The 21,124-nt window shown below is 60.4% G+C and overlaps 1 long non-coding RNA gene across 1 annotated transcript in view; it reads left to right on the top strand.

The window, feature by feature from the left end:
- Positions 1–20,081, top strand: part of LOC149123654 (uncharacterized) — a 56,400-nt gene extending 36,319 nt beyond the window's left edge. Inside the window, exon 3 of the long non-coding RNA XR_016216386.1 lies at positions 18,419–20,081. This is a non-coding gene — a long non-coding RNA (uncharacterized LOC149123654). The remainder of the gene's footprint in view (positions 1–18,418) is intronic.
- Positions 20,082–21,124: the final 1,043 nt, after the last annotated feature.

Raw genomic sequence — 21,124 nt, 5'->3', positions numbered from 1 at the left:
TCCCCACCGCCCCCCACCTCTGTGAAGCGAGGAATGATGTTCCAGACACAGCCTGGGTGCCAAAGGAGCTCAGTGCCCCTGGGCTGGCCAGCTTGCCAGAGCCCAGCTGTGTGTCTCTCCCCCGGGGGTTCACTCAGGGCAGTGGGGTTCTTTCTGGGTTACCGTGCACCCCTCTCCACCTCAACACAAGCCCTGGCTCTCCAGGACTCGAGGGATGGCAGGATTCTAATATCTACTCCGAGACCCATTCCGTCAGCGAGGTCCTTGGTCTCGCTGGTGTCCTCGGGGCCAGTGCAGGGGCTCTGTCTCCATCAGCAGCCTTTGACTCCTCCTCAAAACGCTCTCTCCTGCTTCCAGGAGCCCCACTTTCCCGTGTTCCTTCTCTCTGGCTGCTCCTTCCCGGGCTCCTTTGTGAATCCCGTGGCTCTGCCGTGCAGCGTGCCGGGCTCAGTCTGCGCCGTCCGCACGCGCTTCCTCTGTGAGCTCACCATCCGCATCGTGGCTTCAGGCCCCGTCCCTGAGCAGCCCGGACGTTTCCAGAGCCATCGCAGACTCTGCGTGTCTTGGTCCGTTTTCCGTCTCTGTATCGGAATGTCTGATACCGAGTAGTCCATGAGGGAGAGCGGCTCGTCTCGGCGGCCAGTTCTAGAGGCTGCGAAGTCCCAGAGCAGGGACACCGTGATCATCACGTGTGGCCTCCCACTGCTTCCTCCCTGTCGCAAGGTGGAGGGGCGAGGCACAGCCCGAGGCAGCCTGGCAGCCCTGCTCTGGATCAGCAGCTCTGGGGTAACTAATCCGGTCCCTGGAGATGAACAGGAATCCCACTTAACAACCTAATCTCCTCTCAAAGGCCCCTCCCCCTAACACAGCTGCGACCCTGATCAGATGTCACCCTGAGCTTGAGAGGGAATGGGAGCATAGCCCTGTCCAGTCTCCCAGCTCCTCCAGATGCCCAGGACAGAAGCCGACCGCTGTGGAGTCCCCTTGCCTTCTCTTTCTGTCGCCTGTACCCCAGCCATCAGGAAGCCCCAGGTTCTTCCTCTGGTTCGGACCCAGAGTCGGCCCCTCCTCGCCAGCCCCACCCCGTCTCCCAGGTCACATCCCCATGGCCGTGTCCTGCTGGGTCTCTGCAGTGGCCTCCTTCCAGCTGCCCCACTGCGTCCCTCTCCCCGAGTCCAAGCTCACAGCAGCGAGGACGAGCCCGTCAGCGAGGACGAAAACCCTTCCCTCCCTATTTGTTACAACAACCGCAGCCCAGGGCTCTGCTCTGCTCTCTGTGGGAGGTGGCCCTGCCTGGCACGCTAGGCATTTGCTAGCTTAATTGGCTGTTGTCCTTGCACCGGGCAGGAAGTTGTGTCTGGTTTGACCTCAGATGTCCAGTGCCCGGAAGAGTCCCTGACGGCCATGCGATGGTGTCAGTATTTGCCAGTGATGAAGAAATGGATGAGTCAAGAATGAACAACTGTCCTCTTTTTAAAAAAAAAAAAAAAGATTTATTTGAAAGAGTTACACAGAGAGAGGAGAGGCAGAGAGAGAGAAAGAGAGGCCTTCCATCTGATGGTTCACTCCCCAATTGGCCACAATGGCCAGAGCTGCGCCGATCTGAAACCAGGAGCCAGGAGCCGTAGCAGAGAGCTGGATCCGAAGAGGAGCAGCCAGGACTCTAACTGGTGCCCGTAGTGGATGCCGGCACTTCAGGCCAGGGTGTTAACCCACTGCGCCGCAGCGTCAGCCCCCGGCTGTCCTCTTTTGGGGAGCAAAATGCCTTAAAGTCTGACCCAGCTCTTTGGACCTTATACCTAGATTTCTTTCTCTTCTTTACTGTGGTAAAGTAGACATAAATTCACCACATCAACTATTTTTAAGTGTCAGCCTCAGTGACATAAGTGCACACAGGGTACACCCTTGCCACCTCCCATCTCCAGGAATTTCTCATCTCCCCCCATTCAACGTCAGCCCCCAGCGATTCGCCCTCCATCAGCCCCTGGGGAGCCTCGGTGCCACCTTCTGTCTCGGTGACTTTGATGACTCTAGGGACTTCACATACAAGTGGCTTCGTTCAGTATTTGTCTTCTTGGGACTGGCTCGTTTCACTGAGCGATAGGTCCCCGCGGGTCACCGGCGCGGCAACACGTGTCAGGATTTTGATCGCCAGTACTCATCGTGTGTATCGACCGCCTGCTGGCTCCATCACTGGCTGCTGGACACTTGATTCGCCTCCCTGTTGGCCTTGGCTGCTGTGAGCGTGAGCGCGCAAGGGTCTCTTCCAGCCCCTGCTTGCCCAGGAGTGGATTCTGTGAGCCACCTGCTGATTCTGTTCCCTTTTTCTGAGGACCTGCTGGGCCTTTTCCCCTCCCAGTAAAACACCTGTTCTCACATGAATGCCCACCCTTCCTGGAGCCTGGCCCCCAGGGTGACAATTCTGAGGCCATCTCTGTCCCAGAGGCTGTTACACAGAGACATATCCCTGCTGTCTCCTGGCCATCGGCGTGGCCAGCGGTCCGGAGGGATGGGGAGAGACAGGGAGGAAGTGACACCACAAGGCCCTTCTTCTTTAGTTTATTTTTTAATTGAGAGGCTGAGAATCAGAGAGAGGGACACACACACACACACACACAGATTTTCCATCTACTGGCTCATTTCCCAAATGACCACGGCAGTTGGAGCTGAGCTGATCCCAAGCCAAAAGCTTCTTCTGGGTCTCCCATGTGGGTGCAGGGACCCAAGTGCTTGGGCCATCTTCTGCTACTTTCTCAGGTGCATTTGCAGGGAGCTGCATCGGAAGTGGAGCAGCGGGCACTTGAACTGGCACCCATATTGGGTGTTGGCGCTGTAGGCGGAAGCCTAATCTGCTGCACCACAGTGCCAGCCCCGTGAATAAATTTTAAAAACACTTCACATTGCCGGCGCCGCGGCTCACTAGGCTAATCCTCCGCCTAGCGGCGCCAGCACACCAGGTTCTAGTCCCGGTTGGGGCGCCGGATTCTGTCCCGGTTGCCCCTCTTCCAGGCCAGCTCTCTGCTGTGGCCCGGGAGTGCAGTGGAGGATGGCCCAGGTGCTTGGGCCCTGCACCCCATGGGAGACCAGGAGAAGCACCTGGCTCCTGGCTCCTGCCATCGGACCAGCACAGTGCGCCGGCCGCAGCGCGCTGGCCGCGGCGGCCATTGGAGGGTGAACCAACGGCAAAGGAAGACCTTTCTCTCTGTCTCTCTCTCACTGTCCACTCTGCCTGTCAAAAAATAAAAAAAAAATTAAAAAAAAAAAGCACTTCACATTAAGCTTATATAGGCTTAGCCAAAGCTAAGAAACCCTGCTGCGGGTGACTTAGGGGTGAAAGCTGGCTCTGCCTCAGAGAGGCGGACGTCGGGCCGTTCACCAAACCTGCCGGCGCCCTGTCTCTCCCTTTGTGAAATGGAGATAGTCATCAGAGAACCATTCTCTTGAGCTTATTGGAGGGTGGAATCGAGTCAGCGCATACGAAGTGCTGGAGTGCGTCCAGCCCACAGGGAGTGCTTCTAGGGACCCACGGACAAGTCCCATCAAACGGACAGCACTTCCTTAGTGACAGAGCCTGCTCTAGGTGTGGGGGGGAGGGGTTGGTTAAAGAACATAGCAGTGAACCCAACGGATGAGACCCCTGCCCTCATGGGGCCCCCTGTGGGTCTGGCTCCAGACGTGCCTGTTGGGTTCGTCACCTGTCTCAGAGGCGGCCCCTGAGTGGGCCTCCTGCCTTGTTGAACTGCTCCATCCGTCCCCTGGGTGCCCTGCTCCCGAGCCTGCAGACACCTGCTGTCTGTCCCCAGCTCGGAGAGAATTTGGTGTCCTCACCTCTTCCCTGCCTCCCCTCTCCATGTGACAACCTTGGTATAAGGTCCCATCGCCTCCACGGTCCCTGTCGTTGTCACTGTCCCCGTCAGCTCTGCAGCTCCATCGTCCCCACAGTCCCTGTCACTGTCACTGTCCCCATCATCTCCACAGCCTCCATCGCCTCCACAGTCCCTGTCACTGTCACTGTCCCCATCATCTTCACAGCCTCCATCGCCTCCACAGTCCCTGTCACTGTCCCCGTCAGCTCTGCAGCTCCATCGTCTCCACTGTCCCTGTCACTGTCACTGTCCCCATCATCTCCACAGCCTCCATCGCCTCCACAGTCCCTGTCACTGTCACTGTCCCCATCATCTCCACAGCCTCCATCGCCTCCGCTGTCCCTGTCATCGTCCCCATCATCTCCACAGCCTCCATCGCCTCCACAGTCCCTGTCACTGTCCCCATCATCTCCACAGCCTCCATCGCCTCCACGGTCCCTGTCACTGTCCCCGTCATCTCCACAGCCTCCATCGCCTCCACAGTCCCTGTCACTGTCACTGTCCCCATCATCTCCACAGCCTCCATCGCCTCCACAGTCCCTGTCACTGTCCCCGTCATCTCCACAGCCTCCATTGCCTCCGCTGTCCCTGTCATTGTCCCCATCAGCTCTGCAGCCTCCATCGCCTCCACGGTCCCCATCAGCTCCTGCCTCATCTTGTAGATGAGTTCTGCAGCCCCCTGCTGCCCTCCTGACCCCAACAGTATGTCCTGGAAGGAAATTTCTTCACTGCACACTTTCATTTCCCATATGGAAAAAGCACGTCTCCGCACTCCCTGTAAGGCACGGAGGCCGCTCCTGGCTCCTGGCTTTGGATGGGCCCAGCTCTGGCTGTTGTGGCCATTTGGGGAGTGAAAGAACAGGTATAAGACCTCTCTCTCCTCTCTCTCTGTCTCTGCCTCTATAATTCTGTCTTTCAAATGAATAACCTTTTTTAAGAAGAGAGAGATCCTTCCTCAAGTGGAGCTGGCATGCTGGCTGGACTGGGGGCAGCTGCTGTGAGCCTGCTGGACTTGAACCTGGCCATGCTTGTCAACAAGGAGGATCAGAGTTCCCATCTAATCATCAGCTCAGGATGCAGAGCACACTGAGCTCCCCAAAAGATGGTCCCCCTTTCCTGTCAACCACCGTCCACAGAAGGATGCCGCTGTCTGACCCCGCCCCCGTGGACTGGTGTGGCCTGTTTTCTGGGCTCCATACATGGCATCGTGTGGTCACTGAGTCTCTGTGAATTCCATCCGGGTGCTCACAGGTAGCAGCCATCCTTTCAGACTTTGGCCTGACCTTGCTGTGTGACTGCACCACCTCTTGTCCATCCTTTGGGGGCAGTTGGCCTGTTGCCTTTCCTGGTTGTTGTGGCCAAAGGTGCTGGGAAGCACTTGTGCACCTGTCTTCACGGGCACAGGTGCGCCCGCCCCTCCTGTGTGGGAACTCCCCGGGGGAATGGCTGCGTCCTGGGGTGGGTGGGGGTGGGCACCCCGCTTTCCTAGATGCTTACAGAGTGCTCCCTGCTCGCAGGGCAGCATGAGAGAGTTCCAGGAGGGACAGAGCAGGCCCTGGCGGCTCCTGGCCGCGGGTCTACAGGATCTCTAAGTGCTGTTTAGAAGTGAGAGAGGCAGCCGTGGCCTGCGCTGGGGGCAGGCACGGGAGGACAGTGCTGAGGGTGGCTCCACCCCTTCTTCTGAAAGCCTGGAGGGGGTGCTGTGTCTGCAGGGGCTTGAGCCTGGAGGTGATTCTCCCACCACAGCCAGAGCCCAGCAGCCCCAGATGCCCAGTGTCACCACAGAGGATCCCGCTTCTGCAGGTCAGCGCCTCTGACGGTGGCTACACTCGTGTCACCTTGCCCCAGCCCCATCTCTGTGCCAGTGGGGGAACCGGGACCTTGTGCAGCGCCCCAGCCTCTCCCCCACCCAGATTCAGGAGTGCAGTGGGGGAGCATGGCCTGGGGTGACCCTTGGTCAGCCCCACTGCCTCCCCTTGGTGCCCACACTCCCCCACTGCTCCCTCTGCCTCCTGTTTCCTGGTCCCATTTTGGATTTCTGCTTGATTGTCCACACAAGGAAACTGAGGTTCGGAGGAGCTGTGTAGCTCACACACACACACACACACACACACAAATGTGCGCGCTAACCAGCATGGCGGAGCTGGCCTGGAGCTTCCAGGCCAGAAGTCTTGTGGCTGCCCTTGGCCTTCCCAAGTCCTGTCCGTCCACTGCCTACTGTGGCGGGACACGCCCACTCAGCCCTGCGCTGCCTCTGCCTCGTTCTCTCTCTGTCTTCTTTGGCCCTGGCGAAGCAGGAGCTCCTGAGGTTAGGGCTTCTGCATCTCAGACCGGCAGAGTCCACGTTTGTAAGCCTTGACTTGAGCAGGCCCCCAGGGTTGGGGGAGCAGAGGAGGCTCCCGGAGCTAGCAGGGCGTGGGGAGAGGAGGGAAGGGGCCTCGCTGGGGCCAGGGCTCCGCACAGCCTCCGCCTGTGGCTGCCCCAAGGCCCGCGGCCAGCTGAGCAGCTGATTGGACAGCCCCCTGCACGCCCACCGCAGCGGGAAATCACTGGTCGGCGACTGTCGAAACCCACTCCAGTGAGGGGGAACAAATCCAGCCTGCCATGGCCCTGTGTGCCGCTGGAGCCGAGCGACGGCGGCCTTGGCGCACCATGACCAGCAGCAATGCGAACATCACCCTGGGAGGGGCACCCGTGGTGATAAGAGAGGGGCAGAGCCAGGCCAAGGCAGCGGGTCCCACAGAGCGGGGGCTGGGCTCGCTGGGGCCAAGCCAAGACACTCCCCGGCAAGGGAGGAGCCTGCGCCTCCTGCCTTCCCCTCCCTGTTGGCCAAAAACCAAGAGACTTGGGCCTCACCTCGGGGATGGACAGAGAGAGACCAGCGCTTTCAGTCCACCTGCTGTAGCCTGTTTCCCTGGGAGCTAATCGTCTGTCACCATTGGCCTATGCCCCTATCTGCATGGTGTCCCCACGGTCCAGGCTCCTGTCCCCATGGTGTCCCAACGGTCCAGGCTCCTGTCCCCATGGTGTCCCCACGGTCCAGGCTCCTGTCCCCATGGTGTCCTCACGGTCCAGGCTCCTGTCCCCATGGTGTCCCTGCCGTCCAGGCTCCTGCCCGTATGGTGCCCCCACGGTCCAGGCTCCTGTCCTCATGGTGTCTCCGCAGTCCAGGCTCCTGACCCCATGGTGTCCCCACAGTCCAGGCTCCTATCCCCATGGTGTCCCCGTGGTCCAGGCTCCTGTCCCCATGGTGTCCCCACGGTCCAGGCTCCTGTACCCATGGTGTCCCCACTGTCCAGGCTCCTGTCCCCATGGTGTCCCCACTGTCCAGGCTCCTGCCCCCATGGTGTCTCCGTGGTCCAGGCTCCTGTCCCCATGGTGTCCCCACGGTCCAGGCTCCTGCCCGTATGGTGTCCCCACGGTCCAGGCTCCTGTCCCCATGGTGTCCCCACGGTCCAGGCTCCTGTCCCCATGGTGTCCTCACGGTCCAGGCTCCTGTCCCCATGGTGTCTCTGCGGTCCAGGCTCCTGTCCCCATGGTGTCCCTGTGGTCCAGGCTCCTATCCCCATGGTGTCCTCACGGTCCAGGCTCCTGTCCCCATGGTGTCCTCACGGTCCAGGCTCCTGTCCCCATGGTGTCCCCACGGTCCAGGCTCCTGTCCCCATGGTGTCCCCACGGTCCAGGCTCCTGTCCCCATGGTGTCTCCATGGTCCAGGCTCCTGTCCCCATGGTGTCTCTGCGGTCCAGGCTCCTGTCCCCATGGTATCCCTGCGGTCCAGGCTCCTGTCCCCATGGTGTCCTCACGGTCCAGGCTCCTGTCCCCATGGTGTCTCCGCGGTCCAGGCTCCTGTCCCCATGGTGTCCCTGCGGTCCAGGCTCCTGTCCCCATGGTGTCTCCATGGTCCAGGCTCCTGTCCCCATGGTGTTTCCGCGTCCAGGCTCCTGTCCCCATGGTGTCCCTGCGGTCCAGGCTCCTGTCCCCATGGTGTCCTCACGGTCCAGGCTCCTGTCCCCATGGTGTCCTCGCGGTCCAGGCTCCTGTCCCCATGGTGTCTCCGCGGTCCAGGCTCCTGTCCCCATGGTGTCTCCATGGTCCAGGCTCCTGTCCCCATGGTGTCTCCGCGGTCCAGGCTCCTGTCCCCATGGTGTCTCCGCGGTCCAGGCTCCTGTCCCCATGGTGTCCCTGCGGTCCAGGCTCCTGTCCCCATGGTGTCCCTGCGGTCCAGGCTCCTGTCCCCATGGTGTCCCTGCGGTCCAGGCTCCTGTCCCCATGGTGTCTCCATGGTCCAGGCTCCTGTCCCCATGGTGTCTCCGCGGTCCAGGCTCCTGTCCCCATGGTGTCCCTGCGGTCCAGGCTCCTGTCCCCATGGTGTCCTCACGGTCCAGGCTCCTGTCCCCATGGTGTCCCCACGGTCCAGGCTCCTGTCCCCATGGTGTCCCCGCCATCCAGGCTCCTGTCCCCATGGTGTCCTCACGGTCCAGGCTCCTGTCCCCATGGTGTCTTCACGGTCCAGGCTCCTGTCCCCATGGTGTCCTCACGGTCCAGGCTCCTGTCCCCATGGTGTCCCTGCGGTCCAGGCTCCTGTCCCCATGATGTCCCTGCGGTCCAGGCTCCTGTCCCCATGGTGTCCCTGCGGTCCAGGCTCCTGCCCCCATGGTGTCCCTGCGGTCCAGGCTCCTGCCCCCATGGTGTCTCCGCGGTCCAGGCTCCTGCCCCCATGGTGTCTCCGCGGTCCAGGCTCCTGTCCCCATGGTGTCCCCACGGTCCAGGCTCCTGTCCCCGTGGTGTCTCCATGGTCCAGGCTCCTGTCCCCATGGTGTCTCTGCGGTCCAGGCTCCTGTCCCCATGGTGTCCCTGCGGTCCAGGCTCCTGTCCCCATGGTGTCCCTGTGGTCCAGGCTCCTGTCCCCATGGTGTCCCCGCGGTCCAGGCTCCTGTCCCCATGGTGTCCCCACGGTCCAGGCTCCTGTCCCCATGGTGTCCCCACAGTCCAGCCCCTGCCCGCATGGAGGTCCTGGGCTCCATGCCACTGTCAGGGCACTGTCAGTGCTCCATCCATCTGCATGCTGGGGGGCTCCGCAGCAGGTGCCTGTCCAGGGAGACCCGGCCTCCCGCCCGTGTGCCTCTCGCTGGTGGGTTCCCTTCCCTGCAAGAAGCCCGGCTTTGCACCGAGCGGTTGACAGCAGCCGTCTCTGTGGGTTCGGGAAGGAGCTGGGCCTTCTGTCTGCCAGACATGGAAGAGAACACACTCGTGTTGCCCGAACCCTTAACGTGGTGCCAGCGTACGCACACAACACAGCCAGGGAGGCGGCAGGGCTGGGGTGCGGCCGGAGAGTGACCCCTCTCAGCTCCTCACCTCCAAGGTGCTGGGGAGGCCGGAGGGGTGGGCGGAGGAGGACAGAGCACGGCTGCCCAGCTCCGGGGCTTGGCACGCAGATCTGGGAGCTGCACCGCTGTTTTGCCAGTATCTGCAGCGGTCAGAGTGCGACCTGAGATGAAGTCGTGTAGGTGTCTCGCCTCCACCGTGGTCAGTGAGTGATACTAAGACTGTGGGAACTGAATCCAGGGGTGACGTTTGGGAGGTGGGAGGCCCTTAGGTCACTGGGGACATATCCTTGCAAGACAGTCCTTTTGATTTTTTTTAAGAGTTATTTTATTTATTTGAAAGGCAGAGAGAGAGAGAGAGAGACTGAGAGATCTTCTATCCACTGGTTCACTCCCCAAATGCCCACAATAGCCCAGGCTGGGCCAGGTTGAAGCCAGGAGTCAGGAGCTTCTTCCAGGTCTCCTGCATGGGTGCAGGGGCCCAAGCATTTGGGCGATCCTCTGCTGCTTTCCCAGGCTCATTAGCAGGGAGTTGGATTGGAAGTGGAGCAGCAGGGACTCTAATTGGCACCCATATGGGATGCCAGTGTCACAGGCAGTGGCTTTACCCACTGTGCCACAGTGAAGGCCCGGAAGAGAATTCTTAAGAGAGGGTTAGTTATAAAAACCATGGGGGTGGGGAACTGAAATCCCATGGGGGCACCTGTTTGAGTCCCAGCTGCTCCACTTCCGATCCAGCTCTCTGCTGTGGCCTGGGAAAGCAGTGAAAGATGGCCTGAGTCCTTGGGCCCCTGCACCCATGTGGGAGACCTGGAAGAAGCTCCTGGCTCCTGGCTTTGGATTGGTCCAGCTCTGGCCATTGCAGCCATTTAGGGAGTGAACCAGCGGGTGGAAGATCTCTCTCTCTTTGCTTTTGCCTCTGCCTCTCTGTAATTCTGCCTTTCAAATAAATAAATAAAAATTTTTAAAGTAATTTAAAAAAATCCCGAGTGGGGCCCCGCCCTGCTCTCTGCTTCCTGGCCCCCTGCTCTGCACCTGCTGTGCCGTCCTCCCCTCCCCTCCCCCCAGATTCCAGTCAGTGGAGCCACCCAATCCCAGACCAGAAGTTTTCACAACTGAACTGAGCAAGCCTGCGTCTCTCTGGAGTAGCTTCTCCTGGTGCCTCAGCAGCTCTGGGCCACACGGAGGGCTCTGGCAGCAGCAGCACTGTCGTCCCCGGCGGTGGAGCCGCCTGCGTGGCTGGGCTGCAGGCTCTGGCCGGGCGCGTGAACAGGAGAAGTTCTGAAAAGACCCACGCACCCTGGCCCCGGCCTCCAGGGCTGAGGACGGGCGAGCAGCTTCTGGCCTGCGCCGTGGTGGGCAACCACCCACCGGTGCTCACCACCTCTGCAGCCTCCCTAAACACTTTTCCCAGCATTCTCTGCTGTGAGCACTCAATGGGAAGCTGGAGCCGTCAGCGCCATGCATTGCTGATTTCTGCATGGGGCTGTGGGGAGGTTTGATCATTCATTCATTCATTCATTCGTTGTGTGCCTGCTATACACCAGGCAGGTAGACTGTCGGCCCTGGGCTGGCTGTGCCCAACTCCTGGGGCTTACAATACAGACAGGAGACAGCCAGTGAGGGAACCCCGAAAGTGTCGAACTGTGATAAGGAGGTGGAGAAGGCACTTGGGGTCCTACGCGGAAGGGGGCCAGCAAGACCTGATTTCAGTTTGGGCGGGTCGGGAGAGACCTTGGAGTGGCTGGTGTTCGTGGTGTCCCCTGCCCACGACTGCACAGGGCCCATCACCGGGCCTCAGAAACCATCTGTACAGCTAAACGGGCAGCAGCCACACTGGCGGGGCAGCTATGTGCCCGCGGGTTCTGGGGCTGTAGGGGCAGAGGACCTGGGAGTGGATCTCTCCACTCATCTCAGCCACCTACTGACTGCACCACCTTGCTAAGGTGATACCTTCTGTGTGCTAGTTCACTCCCCAGATGGCAACAGCCAGGGCTGGGCCAGGCCAGAGCCAGGAGCCCCATCTGGGTCTCCCACATGAATCTTCGCTGCCTTCCCAGGTGCATGAGCAGGGAGCTGGGGCAGGAGCGGAGCAGCAGGGACGCGACCTGCACTCTGATATGAGGTGCCAGCGTGCAAACCTCAGCTTGCCCTGCTGCCTCACAAAGCAGCCCCCTTGCTAAGCGCGCCACCTCTTGGCCTCAGGTTTGTCACCAGCAAAGTGGGGGTGCTCACGGAGCCCACCTCCCAGGGCTGCTGTCGGCACCAAACGGGAAAGAAAGCCCTTGGCCGGGTGGAAGTGGCGATGGACGGAGGGGAGCAGGGAGCAGAACAAGTCTGCAGGGCCCGGGGCGTGGGGCACCTGTGGAATCTGGGGACAGCCTGAGTCTCCGAGGCGTGACCTCACCTGCACGGCCGTTGGGATTCTGGCTGTGGTGGGCGGGACTAGACTGGACAAGGGGCCAGCAGGAGGCAAGATGGCAGCGTGCGCTGGGGCAGGAGTCCTTGGGGTGAGACGGCCTTGGAAATAGGGGAGCAGGGGGATTCCAGGCTCACGGGGGAGAAGTTCAAGGACCGGGAGCTGTGGCAGAGGCGTGGGGTTGGCTCCCACGTGAGTCATTGCGTGGCGCTCCCTGTACAGAGGTAGGGGGAGGGGGCTAGAGAGGAGCAGAACTGGGGGAGCAAACCCTCGGGAATGCAGTCTGCAGTTGAGGGGCACAGAAGAAAAATGGAAAGACAACCCGGGCGGGGAAGGGGAGCTGTGGAATGTTCAGGATTCCTGGTTTGGGGCATTTGCCTGGGGCTCCTACGGATGTGCGGGGGGGGGGGGGGGACGGTGCTGGAGGGAGGTGCAGGATCCCCTCCTTGTCGCAGTGTTAAGGAGAGGAGCGACCTGAGAGAGAGGCCGTCGCAAGACTCCGGCTGCTCCGGGGCTGACCAGGGTCCCCAAGCCCCCAAGGTCCAGGAGAACTGTCCCAAAGGGACTTGGTCCTGGCTCTGGCTGCAGAAGTGTCCTCACTGGCCGCCTGCAGAGGCTATGTGCCCCTGGTGTCTTTCCCAAGCACCGTGAAGTCCACCCGAGGGGCTCGGCCGAGCCCGCCGAGCCCAGGGGCAGGGGCCCGTGTTTCTTCCCTCGCTCCTCTCCTGCCGCTTCAAGGACACGGAAGAGCCCCAAGCTGGGAGTTGCGGCCAAGAGGAGCCTGCTGCAGCTGCCGCCGCCACCTGTCCCTCCAGATCCTCGCCAAAGGGCGCCTTCCCCAGGGCGGGGGAGGGTGGACGGCTGGCCACGGGCTCAGACTGCAGGGCAGCCCCACTCTGCCAGCCAGCATGTGGCTGGCTGTCCCACTGCCCCAGGCCAGCCCGCAGACAGGGGAACCCAGATCTTCAGGAAGGTCCGCCTCCTCGCCATCCCCTCTTGCTCCTCCTCCTCTTCTGTCATCCTACCTGCCCCTCCCCGACTCCCTGTGTCCCCTGTACAGCCTCTCTCCCTCCACCCCTCCCTCCCTTTGTACGCCTCCTCCTCCCGTCTCTGCCCCCTGGCTCAGCACTCGCGGAGGATCTCGAGTGCACTGATGAGCCAGCTGCTCTGCAGGGCAGGGGCCAGGGCCAGGGGCCAGGGCAGCCACACCAGGACAGCTGCTATCCCCAAGGTGCTGGCCACCCAGGAGAGGAGAGGAGAGAAGTCAAAGAGCGGCAGTGGGAGAGACACTCTCGGAGAGCATGGGGCAGCCGCGGAGGCCACGGAACAGGGAACCCAGCCTCACCTGGGTCAGGGCAGGATCCTCAGGGTGGGAGGGGCATCGGATTGAGTGGTGTATGGTCAGGAATAAAGAGTTTGATAGAGGGGCCGGTGTCATGGCATAGCGGGTAAAGCCGCTGCCTGCAGTGCCAGCATCCCGTATGGGCGCCGGCTCACTCCCGGCTGCTCCACTTCCAGTCCAGCTCTCTGCTGTGGCCTGGGAAAGCAGTAGAAGATGGCCCAAGTCCTTGGGCCCCTGCACCCACGTGGGAGACCTGGAAGAAGCTCCTGATTTCAGATCAGCGCAGCTCTGGCTGTTGTGGCCACTTGGGGAGTGAACCAGCTGGTGGAAGACCTCTCTCTCTCTCTCCCTCTCCTTCTGTCTCTGTGTAACTCTGACTGTCAAATAAATCTTTAAAAAACTTTTTTAAAAACAAAGGCAGCAGCCAGAAAGCAGGGAGCCCTGCACTAGGGTGTAGCTATGTTTTTATCTGCAGTTGGCAGCCTGGGCCATCTGGGTGTGGAACAGAACAGAACAGAGCAGCAGCCCACCCTGACGGCCTCAGATAAAGCCCACAGTCAGCCGGCGCCGCGGCTCACTAGGCTAATCCTCCGCCTAGCGGCGCCGGCACACCGGGTTCTAGTCCCGGTCGGGGCGCCGGATTCTGTCCCGGTTGCCCCTCTTCCAGGCCAGCCCTCTGCTGTGGCCAGGGAGTGCAGTGGAGGATGGCCAGGTGCTTGGGTCCTGCACCCCATGGGAGACCAGGAAAAGCACCTGGCTCCTGGCTCCTGCCATCGGATCAGCGCGGTGTGCCGGCCGCAGCGCGCCGGCCGCGGCGGCCATTGGAGGGTGAACCAACAGCAAAAGGAAGACCTTTCTCTCTGTCTCTCTCTCTCACTGTCCACTCTGCCTGTCAAAAAAAAAAAAAAAAAAAAAAAAAAGCCCACAGTCGCAGGCGGCTCCGGCCCCGTGCTGCCGCTCCGTGGTTGCCTGTGTAACGCGCTCTTGCCAGCAGGGCTCTCACCGCCAGGACGCCGGAGGGTGGAAGCTAGGGGTCTCGGGGAAGATCTGGCCACCTTTCCTTTCATCCAGGGGGCTCTGGTGTCTGGATCAAGAGCAGCACCTTGCCACACATGGTCCTGTGAGCCCCTGGTCCTCCTCTGCAGCCCCGGAGCCCAGCGCAGCGCCTGCTGGCTGCGGAGGAGAGACGCTGAGAGCCACGTGCCACGGGTAGTTCCTGCAGAAGCCACGTCGCACCCAAGGCTTTCACACGTGGGGCCGGGGTGGGAGCTGGCCCAGACGGGACTTGTCTGGGGGAAGCCGGTCTCCCCACCTGTACCCTTTATGGGGTCCTGCCTCGGTACCACAGAGTCACACGTCCCTACCCCGGAGGTAACGCAGGCAGGATGTACTGGGCCATTGTAAAGCATGTGGTTCAGTGGTTTTAAACACACACGACGTGCAGCCACCGGAACTCTCCATCTGGTGGGACCCAGGCAGCCCTGGGCGCAGTGGGTTAAACTGCCACTGGCACACCCTCACCCCGTCTGCAAGGCCCTGGGATCGAGTCCCGCCTCTGCTTCTGATCCAGCTCCCTGCTAATGCACCTGGGAGGCGGCAGAGGGTGGCCCTGGATTGAGTTCTAGGTTCAGCAGATCGAAGATCTTTGTCTGAGATAGTCTCTGCCTCTCTCTCTCCCCCTCCTGTCCCTCTCTCATTCTGCCTTTCTTTGAAAAAAAAAAAAAAAAAGATTTATTTTTATTTATTTGAAAGACAAAGTGGAGCCGGCACTTCCTGCAATGCTGGCATCCCATACTGGCGCTGGTTAGAGACTTCGTCGCTCCATTTCCGATCCGACTCCCTGCTAATGCACCTGGGAAAGCAGTGGAGGGTGGCCCAAGTCCTTGGGCCCCTGCACCCACGTGGGAGACCTGGAGGAAGCTCCTGGCTCCTGGCTTCAGCTTGGTCCAGCCCCGAGAATTGCGGCCATTTGGGGAATGAAACAACAGATGGAAGATTCTCCCTCTCTCTTTCCCCCTTCTTCCTCCCTTCTCTCTCTGTGTAACTTTGACTTCCAAATAAATAAATTAATCTCAAACAGAAAAGAAAAGAAAGACAGAAGGAAGGAACAACCCTGTGAGAGCAGCAGCCGCGGAAACAGGAGGCGGGCGTTTGGCAGAGGCCGCGACACCGCCCCAGACTCCCTCGCCCCACACCCGAGTGCCTGGGTTTGAGTTCTCCTCTCGCTGCTGATGGGCACCTGGGGGGCAGCCGATGCTGGCCTGCGGACTGGGGCCTCTGCCGCCTGCTCGGGAGACCCGGGTGGAGTTCCAGGCTCCTGGCTTTGAGCCTGGCCCAGCCCCAACTGTAGCAGGCCTTTGCAGGGTGAACACCTCTCTGTCTCTGTCTCTTTCTGCCTTTCAAATAAATAAAATGTTTTTTTTTTGAATTAGTGAAATAGGAAATACATATGCGAAAGAGAAAAATCCACAGACCCTCTCACAGGCTGCCATTTCAGTTAGAGTAAAACCCAGACTCCCTGGCCAGCTCCTCACTGAAGCGGCCCTGGTGGCTGACCCTGGACTGGTTCTGGGGACCCGTCTGTCACCGAGGCACAGGCAGGGGTTTGCTGTGGGCGGGAGAGGGGCAGGGAATGGCTAACAAAAGGCCCTAGCCCCCAGCGCGATGGCAGCGGGAGGCAGGATGTTGGGGCAGCGATGGGCTGCCGCTGAGGTCACGGGCGTGCAGTCCAGGGGTGGGTTCAGAGCCCCGCAGGGAGGAGAGGCCCCAGACTGCCTCCCGCCTGTCACCTGAGGGCACAGGAAGAGGGTGGCGCCCGCCCGCCCACGGGGGACAGGGCCCTCACCAGGACCCGGCCTGGCTCACTGCTCTCAGAACTGCACCTCCAGAACCCTGGAGAAGACAAGCCAGCACGGCCGGCACAGTGAGAGGCCGTCCCTCCCTCCCTCCCTCCCCCGGGGATCGGGGCCGCGAGGTGCTGCAACTCTGCGTCCAGCCTGGCCTAACTCCTGGAGTTAGACTAGGAGATGAAAGACCTCTCTCTCTCTCTCTCTCTCTCTCTCCCTCTCTCTCTCTCCCTCTCTCTCTTTCAAGTAATGAAAATTAAACAAAAAGGAAATATGAGAGTAGGCCTATAAGCTCTTGAAATTAAAATCCTATTTTTTCCTAATATTTATTTATTTATTTGAAAGGCAGAGTTACAGAGAGAGAGAGAGAGAGAGAGAGAGAGAGAGAGGTCTTCTATCCGCTGGTTCACTCCCCAAGTGGCCGCAAAGGCCGGAGCTGTGCTGACCCGAAGCCAGGAACCAGGAGCTTCTTCCGGGTCTCCCACAGGGGTGCAGGGGCCCAAGCACCTGGGCCATTTTCTGCTGCTTTCCCAGGCTCATTAGCAGGGAGCTGGATTGGAAGTGGAGCCGCCAGGTCTCGCCAGCCCTGCAGGTGGAGGCTTGACCTCTGTGCCACAGCGCCGACCCTCACAGGGCTGTGGGGAAGGGACACTTTCCCGCCACGTCCTCCTGCAGGTGGGAGAGTGGGGAACAGCCAGCCCCAGGCAGTGGGTGGGCTTTCTGCTGACTTCTGGGCTGCCCACAGTGACTAAGACGGATGCATGAAAATAGCAGCTGCAAATGCCACCACCTGCCTCCCAACTCTCCCGGGGAAGCCCCAGCGTGGCCCGGGGTGCTGCAGGGCACGAGAGGGGAGAAGCGGGAGTTGGTGCGCGGCCAGAGACGAGGCTTCCCTTGGCCTCGTCTGGGGCCGGGGCTGCTTGGGACCCTGACGAGCAGGCTCCGCATGGGTCGATGGCTTCTATCTGGCCAGGCCCTCCCTGCCCCCGAGCTGGCCCCCGTTGGGGGTGGGGGGAGTGACGTGGCAGGTGAACTTGGCCACTTAGTGTCCAGGGGTCTCAGATTCCCTAACAGCAAAGAGATGATTCCCACGCAGGCTCCCTCCCAACGTCCCAGCGTGGGTGAGAGGTCTGCAGAGCGGAGTGGCCCAGCGGTCTGCTTGGGTCACCCCGGACAGCCTCCCCAATCCCTGTGGCCTCCGTGTGGCTCCAGGGCTTATTTGCAGAAACGGAAGCAGGGGCCGCCCCTGCCCGCCGCCGGGAGCCGAGCCAGCGGTCCTCGGTTCCCTAGCCACCAGCAGGAACTCCTGGCAAATCCCCATCAGTCACTCTCTTAATGGAAACACCCAAGGGCCTCTGGTGAGTAGAGGTTAGGGTGTGCGGTAAGGTCGGTCGTGCAGAACGGGCAGCATCCTGACCGGCATGGCCCCAGATCAAATGGGTCACGGAAACCCTGCAAATGCATGACACACACAGCCCGGTGACCTCTGCCCCGGAAGAGGAAGTGAGCAAGTGTTGGAGCCACCCACGTGTTGGGGCTAAGATGGGCCGAGGTTGTGCCCCACCCCCTCAGTCCCGGGATGAGCAAAATGGGGTCACCCTGCCCTGCTGTTCACCTCCCCACCCCCAGCCCTGCCCCAGAGAAAACCGCGGAGATTTGGGGGGAGCCCGCAGACCCTGCGCTTCCAAAGCTATTTCATGGATTTTTAGGAACAGGATCATTTTAAGGTCCTGACTGTTAGTTGCGAGGCTGCAGAGCCAGGCCTACTATTCATTAGAACACTCCAACAGGAGGCAGATGTCCTATGGGGGAGGCAGTAAGTTTCTCAGTACAGAGAGAGGAGTGGGTGCAGCAGACCAGGGCGATGGTGGAAGCGGACACGCACAGAATTGTGGGTAGAAACGTTTGCTGCTGTATCCCGTTAGGGCGAGGATTTTATTCTTTAAAGATGTATTTATTTATTTGAAGGGCAGAGTTACAAAGAGACAGGGAGAGAGAAGAGAAAGAGAGAGAGAGAAAGAAAGAGAGAGCTCTTCTGTCTACTGGTTTACTCCCCAATTGGCCGTTACAGTCAGGCTGCACCAGGCCAAATCGAGGCGCCAGGAGCTCCATCTGGGTCTCCCACGTGGGCGCAGGGGCCCAAGCACTTGGCCCATCTTCCGCTGCTTTCCCAGGCCATCGGCAGGGAGCAGCGGTACATCTGGGACTTGAGCCAGCGCTCATATGGGATGCCAGCACTGGTAATAACTGATTATTTAAAGAAGATTTTATCTATTTATTTGAGAGGTAGAGTTACATACAGAGAGAGAGAGAGAGAGAGAGAGAGAGAGAGAGGTGTCTTCCATTTGCTGGTCACTCCCCAATTGGCTGCAACGGCTGGAGCTGCGCTCATCCGAAGCCAGGAGCCAGGAGCTTCTTCCGAGTTTCCCATGAGGGTGCAGGGGCCGAAGCACCTGGGCCATCTTCTACTGCTTTCCCGGGCCACAGCAGAGAGCTGGATCAGAAGTGGAGCAGCCGGGACTAGAACCAGCGCCCATATGGGACGCTGGCAAGGCAGGTGGAGGATTAACCTGCACCACAGCGCCGGCCCCAGAACTGAATTTTTTTTTTTTTTTTTTAGCTTTTCCTGTCTGCCAGGCCAGGTTCCAATTCTCCCCTAGGGTCACTCATCTCGGCGACGTTAACAATCCCTCTGATCGTGCACCTGTTCTCACGGGCTGCACAGGAGGACACAGGTACTGAGCCTGTTGGTGAGTTGCCCGGGGTCATTGTGCGGGCAAGAGGCTGGCTTTGTGTGAGGACCTGTGTGTGTGTGTGTGTGTGTGCACGTGTGCACGTGTGTACGTGATGTGGAGACAGAATGGGAGAAGTCCTGTTCTGACTCCAGAACCTTCCCCTCTCCAGCGATGGCCTCACGACGCAGTCGGTGGGAAGGGGGGCGCTTCTGCTTTGGGTTCCTGTGCTTGGTCAACAAAGGACCCGGACTTCTAGGCCGCTTTGGCTGGCGTATTGCTGCACTTCGCTCCAGCTGGACTCGTTGGAGAAAAATCCAGCCACAAAGATTCGAGATGGGCGGGAGGCAGCGGTGGGTTTGGCAACAGCTCTGGAGCCCGACTCACCCAACACCTCCGCTTATTGCAGCTCAGGGAAGCTGGGGCAGCCTAGGGCAGGGACGAGGTTGACCGTGCCTGGCCCGCCGGAGCCAGAACCGCAGCTGAGCCGTGGCAGCTGCTCCATGACCTCCCGCCCGGCTCCGGTCCTGCTGCCCAGCCCGGGTGTCTGCCCTCACCCGTGCCAGCCCCTCCACCTCTAAAGGCCTCTCAGTCATCTGGCCCATTGCCAGGGATGCCCGACGCACGCCTGCCACGCAGCCCTCTCTCTGCAGTGCCGCGAGAGGCCCTTACGGATCCTCTGTGCAGGCTCCCGAGCTCCAGCCCCGTAGACACCTGGCTCTGCCCCCTGCCCGGCGTGTCCTGGGAGCGCCTGGCACTGCAGTCCCCACTGGCTCCGCCATCACCTTGGCGGCCCGTGGTGGAGACAAACCTGTGTCATCTCGGAGCGTTTGTGTCTCTCCCCTCCTCCTCTTCCGCCCCCTGAAGCTGCCTCTGTGGAGTTCTCTTGACCCATCATTCTCTCCAAGCCTGGAGAGTCGGTCCCGGTCTTGGAGCCTCGTGGTAGTGGCCCTGGTTCCCCACTGTTCCCCACTGGCAGGGGCCCCCGGCTCCCTCTCTGGCCACTGCAGCCCCTCCTCTGGCTCAGGCTCTGCCTTCTCTGGGGGTTCTTGGGGTCTGATAAGGGCCTGGGCCCCTACAGTGCTGAGCAAATGCGTTTTAACTCGACATCAAGCAGCCAGTCCTATCCGTGTCTCCCGATGCTGCGTGGAGGCCTGGATGCCCCTTCATTATCCTTTCCCGGCCGAGTTAATTAGGGAAGATAGTGCCGTCCCCTGTCGCAGGTGGGGTGCGTGCTCCCAGCATTCCGCTGGCGCCAGCGGGCGCCTCTCTGACCACACCTGCTCCTCCCTGGTTAGAACCTCGTCAGGACCAGCGGAAGTCAGTGAAGTCCCTTGGATGAAGAGCAGGCAAGGACATCCTGGCTAAGGGAGACACACGGAGGCTGGGTCCTGCCTTTATGTTACTGGAGTTCAGCCTCAAGTTGAAGAGCAAAGAACCAAACAGTAGCCAGGGACAATGGTGAGAAGACTTTGGAATTCCAAGGACTTTTCCTGTTATGGGGTTAACCTCAAAGGATGTTTGTTTGTTTTAAAGATTTTTTTGTTTGTAAGGCAGAGAGAGAGAGAGAGAGAGAGAGAGAGAGAGAGATCGTCTATTTGTTGATTCACTCCCCGAATGTCTGCCACAGCCAGGGCTAGGCCGGGCCAAAGCCAGGAGCCGGGAGCTCTGGAGCTCCTACGTGGATGGCAGAGGTTTGCTGACCCAGGTGCGGTGGCAGGAAGCTGAAGCAGAGGCAGAGACAGGGCTCAGTCTCAGGCACTTGATGTGGGACACAGGCACCCTAAGCAGCAGCTTAACTGCGTGTCACCACGTCACCAAGCCTGCCTCCCCCCAGTCCCATACGGATCCCGGCTGCTCCACTTCCCATCCAGCTCTCTGCACGACCTGGGAAAGCAGCAGCAGATGGCCCAAGTAACTGGGCCCCTGCACCCTCGTGGGAGACCTGGAAGAAGCTCCTGGCTCCTGGCTTTGGCCTGGCCCAGCCCTAGCCATTGCAGCCATTTGAGGAGTGAACCAGTGGATAGAAGACTTTCTCTCTCCCTTTCAAATAAGTAAATCTGTTTCTTTAGAAAGTGGAGGAAGACACTGAGGCTCCAGCTGCTGGGGGCTGCAGACCTGGGCCTCAGCATCCTCACTGTCAGCCAGGAGTCACCATGGGCACCCTGGTGTGTCACGTCAGGGGTCAGGGCCAGCGGGAACGGCGCGTGTTCAGGGGGCCGGTGGGAGGGAAGCCATGGCCGCGTCGCTCCTTCACAGCCCTCTCAGGAGAAGGCACCAGGATCCCTGCCTGGGGATCCCAGCCACCCCCAGGGACCCACGGACCTTCCACCAGGCTCCGCCTCTTAAAGGTGCCTCCCCCTCTGGACACGGCCACACTGGAGAGCAAGGCTTCCAGTACAGGAATTTTTGAGGGGACAAACCACATCCTAAGGACAGTGAGAAGGTCACCAGAGAGGTGCCCCGGGAGGAGAGGGGTGTGAGGCTCCCCTGGGGACCGGCGGGTGGCTCCGAGCTGCTGCAGGGAGCCCAGGGGATGCTGTTGGCCTGGAGCTACCAGAGGCACTGGGCCAGGGGCTGGGGGAGGGGACAGA

This window comes from Oryctolagus cuniculus, chromosome 11 (assembly GCF_051225735.1).
Source record: "Oryctolagus cuniculus isolate XC-2025 breed Fujian yellow rabbit chromosome 11, ASM5122573v1, whole genome shotgun sequence".
Lineage (NCBI taxonomy): Eukaryota > Metazoa > Chordata > Mammalia > Lagomorpha > Leporidae > Oryctolagus > Oryctolagus cuniculus.
This window is presented reverse-complemented; position numbering and strand designations above follow the sequence as displayed.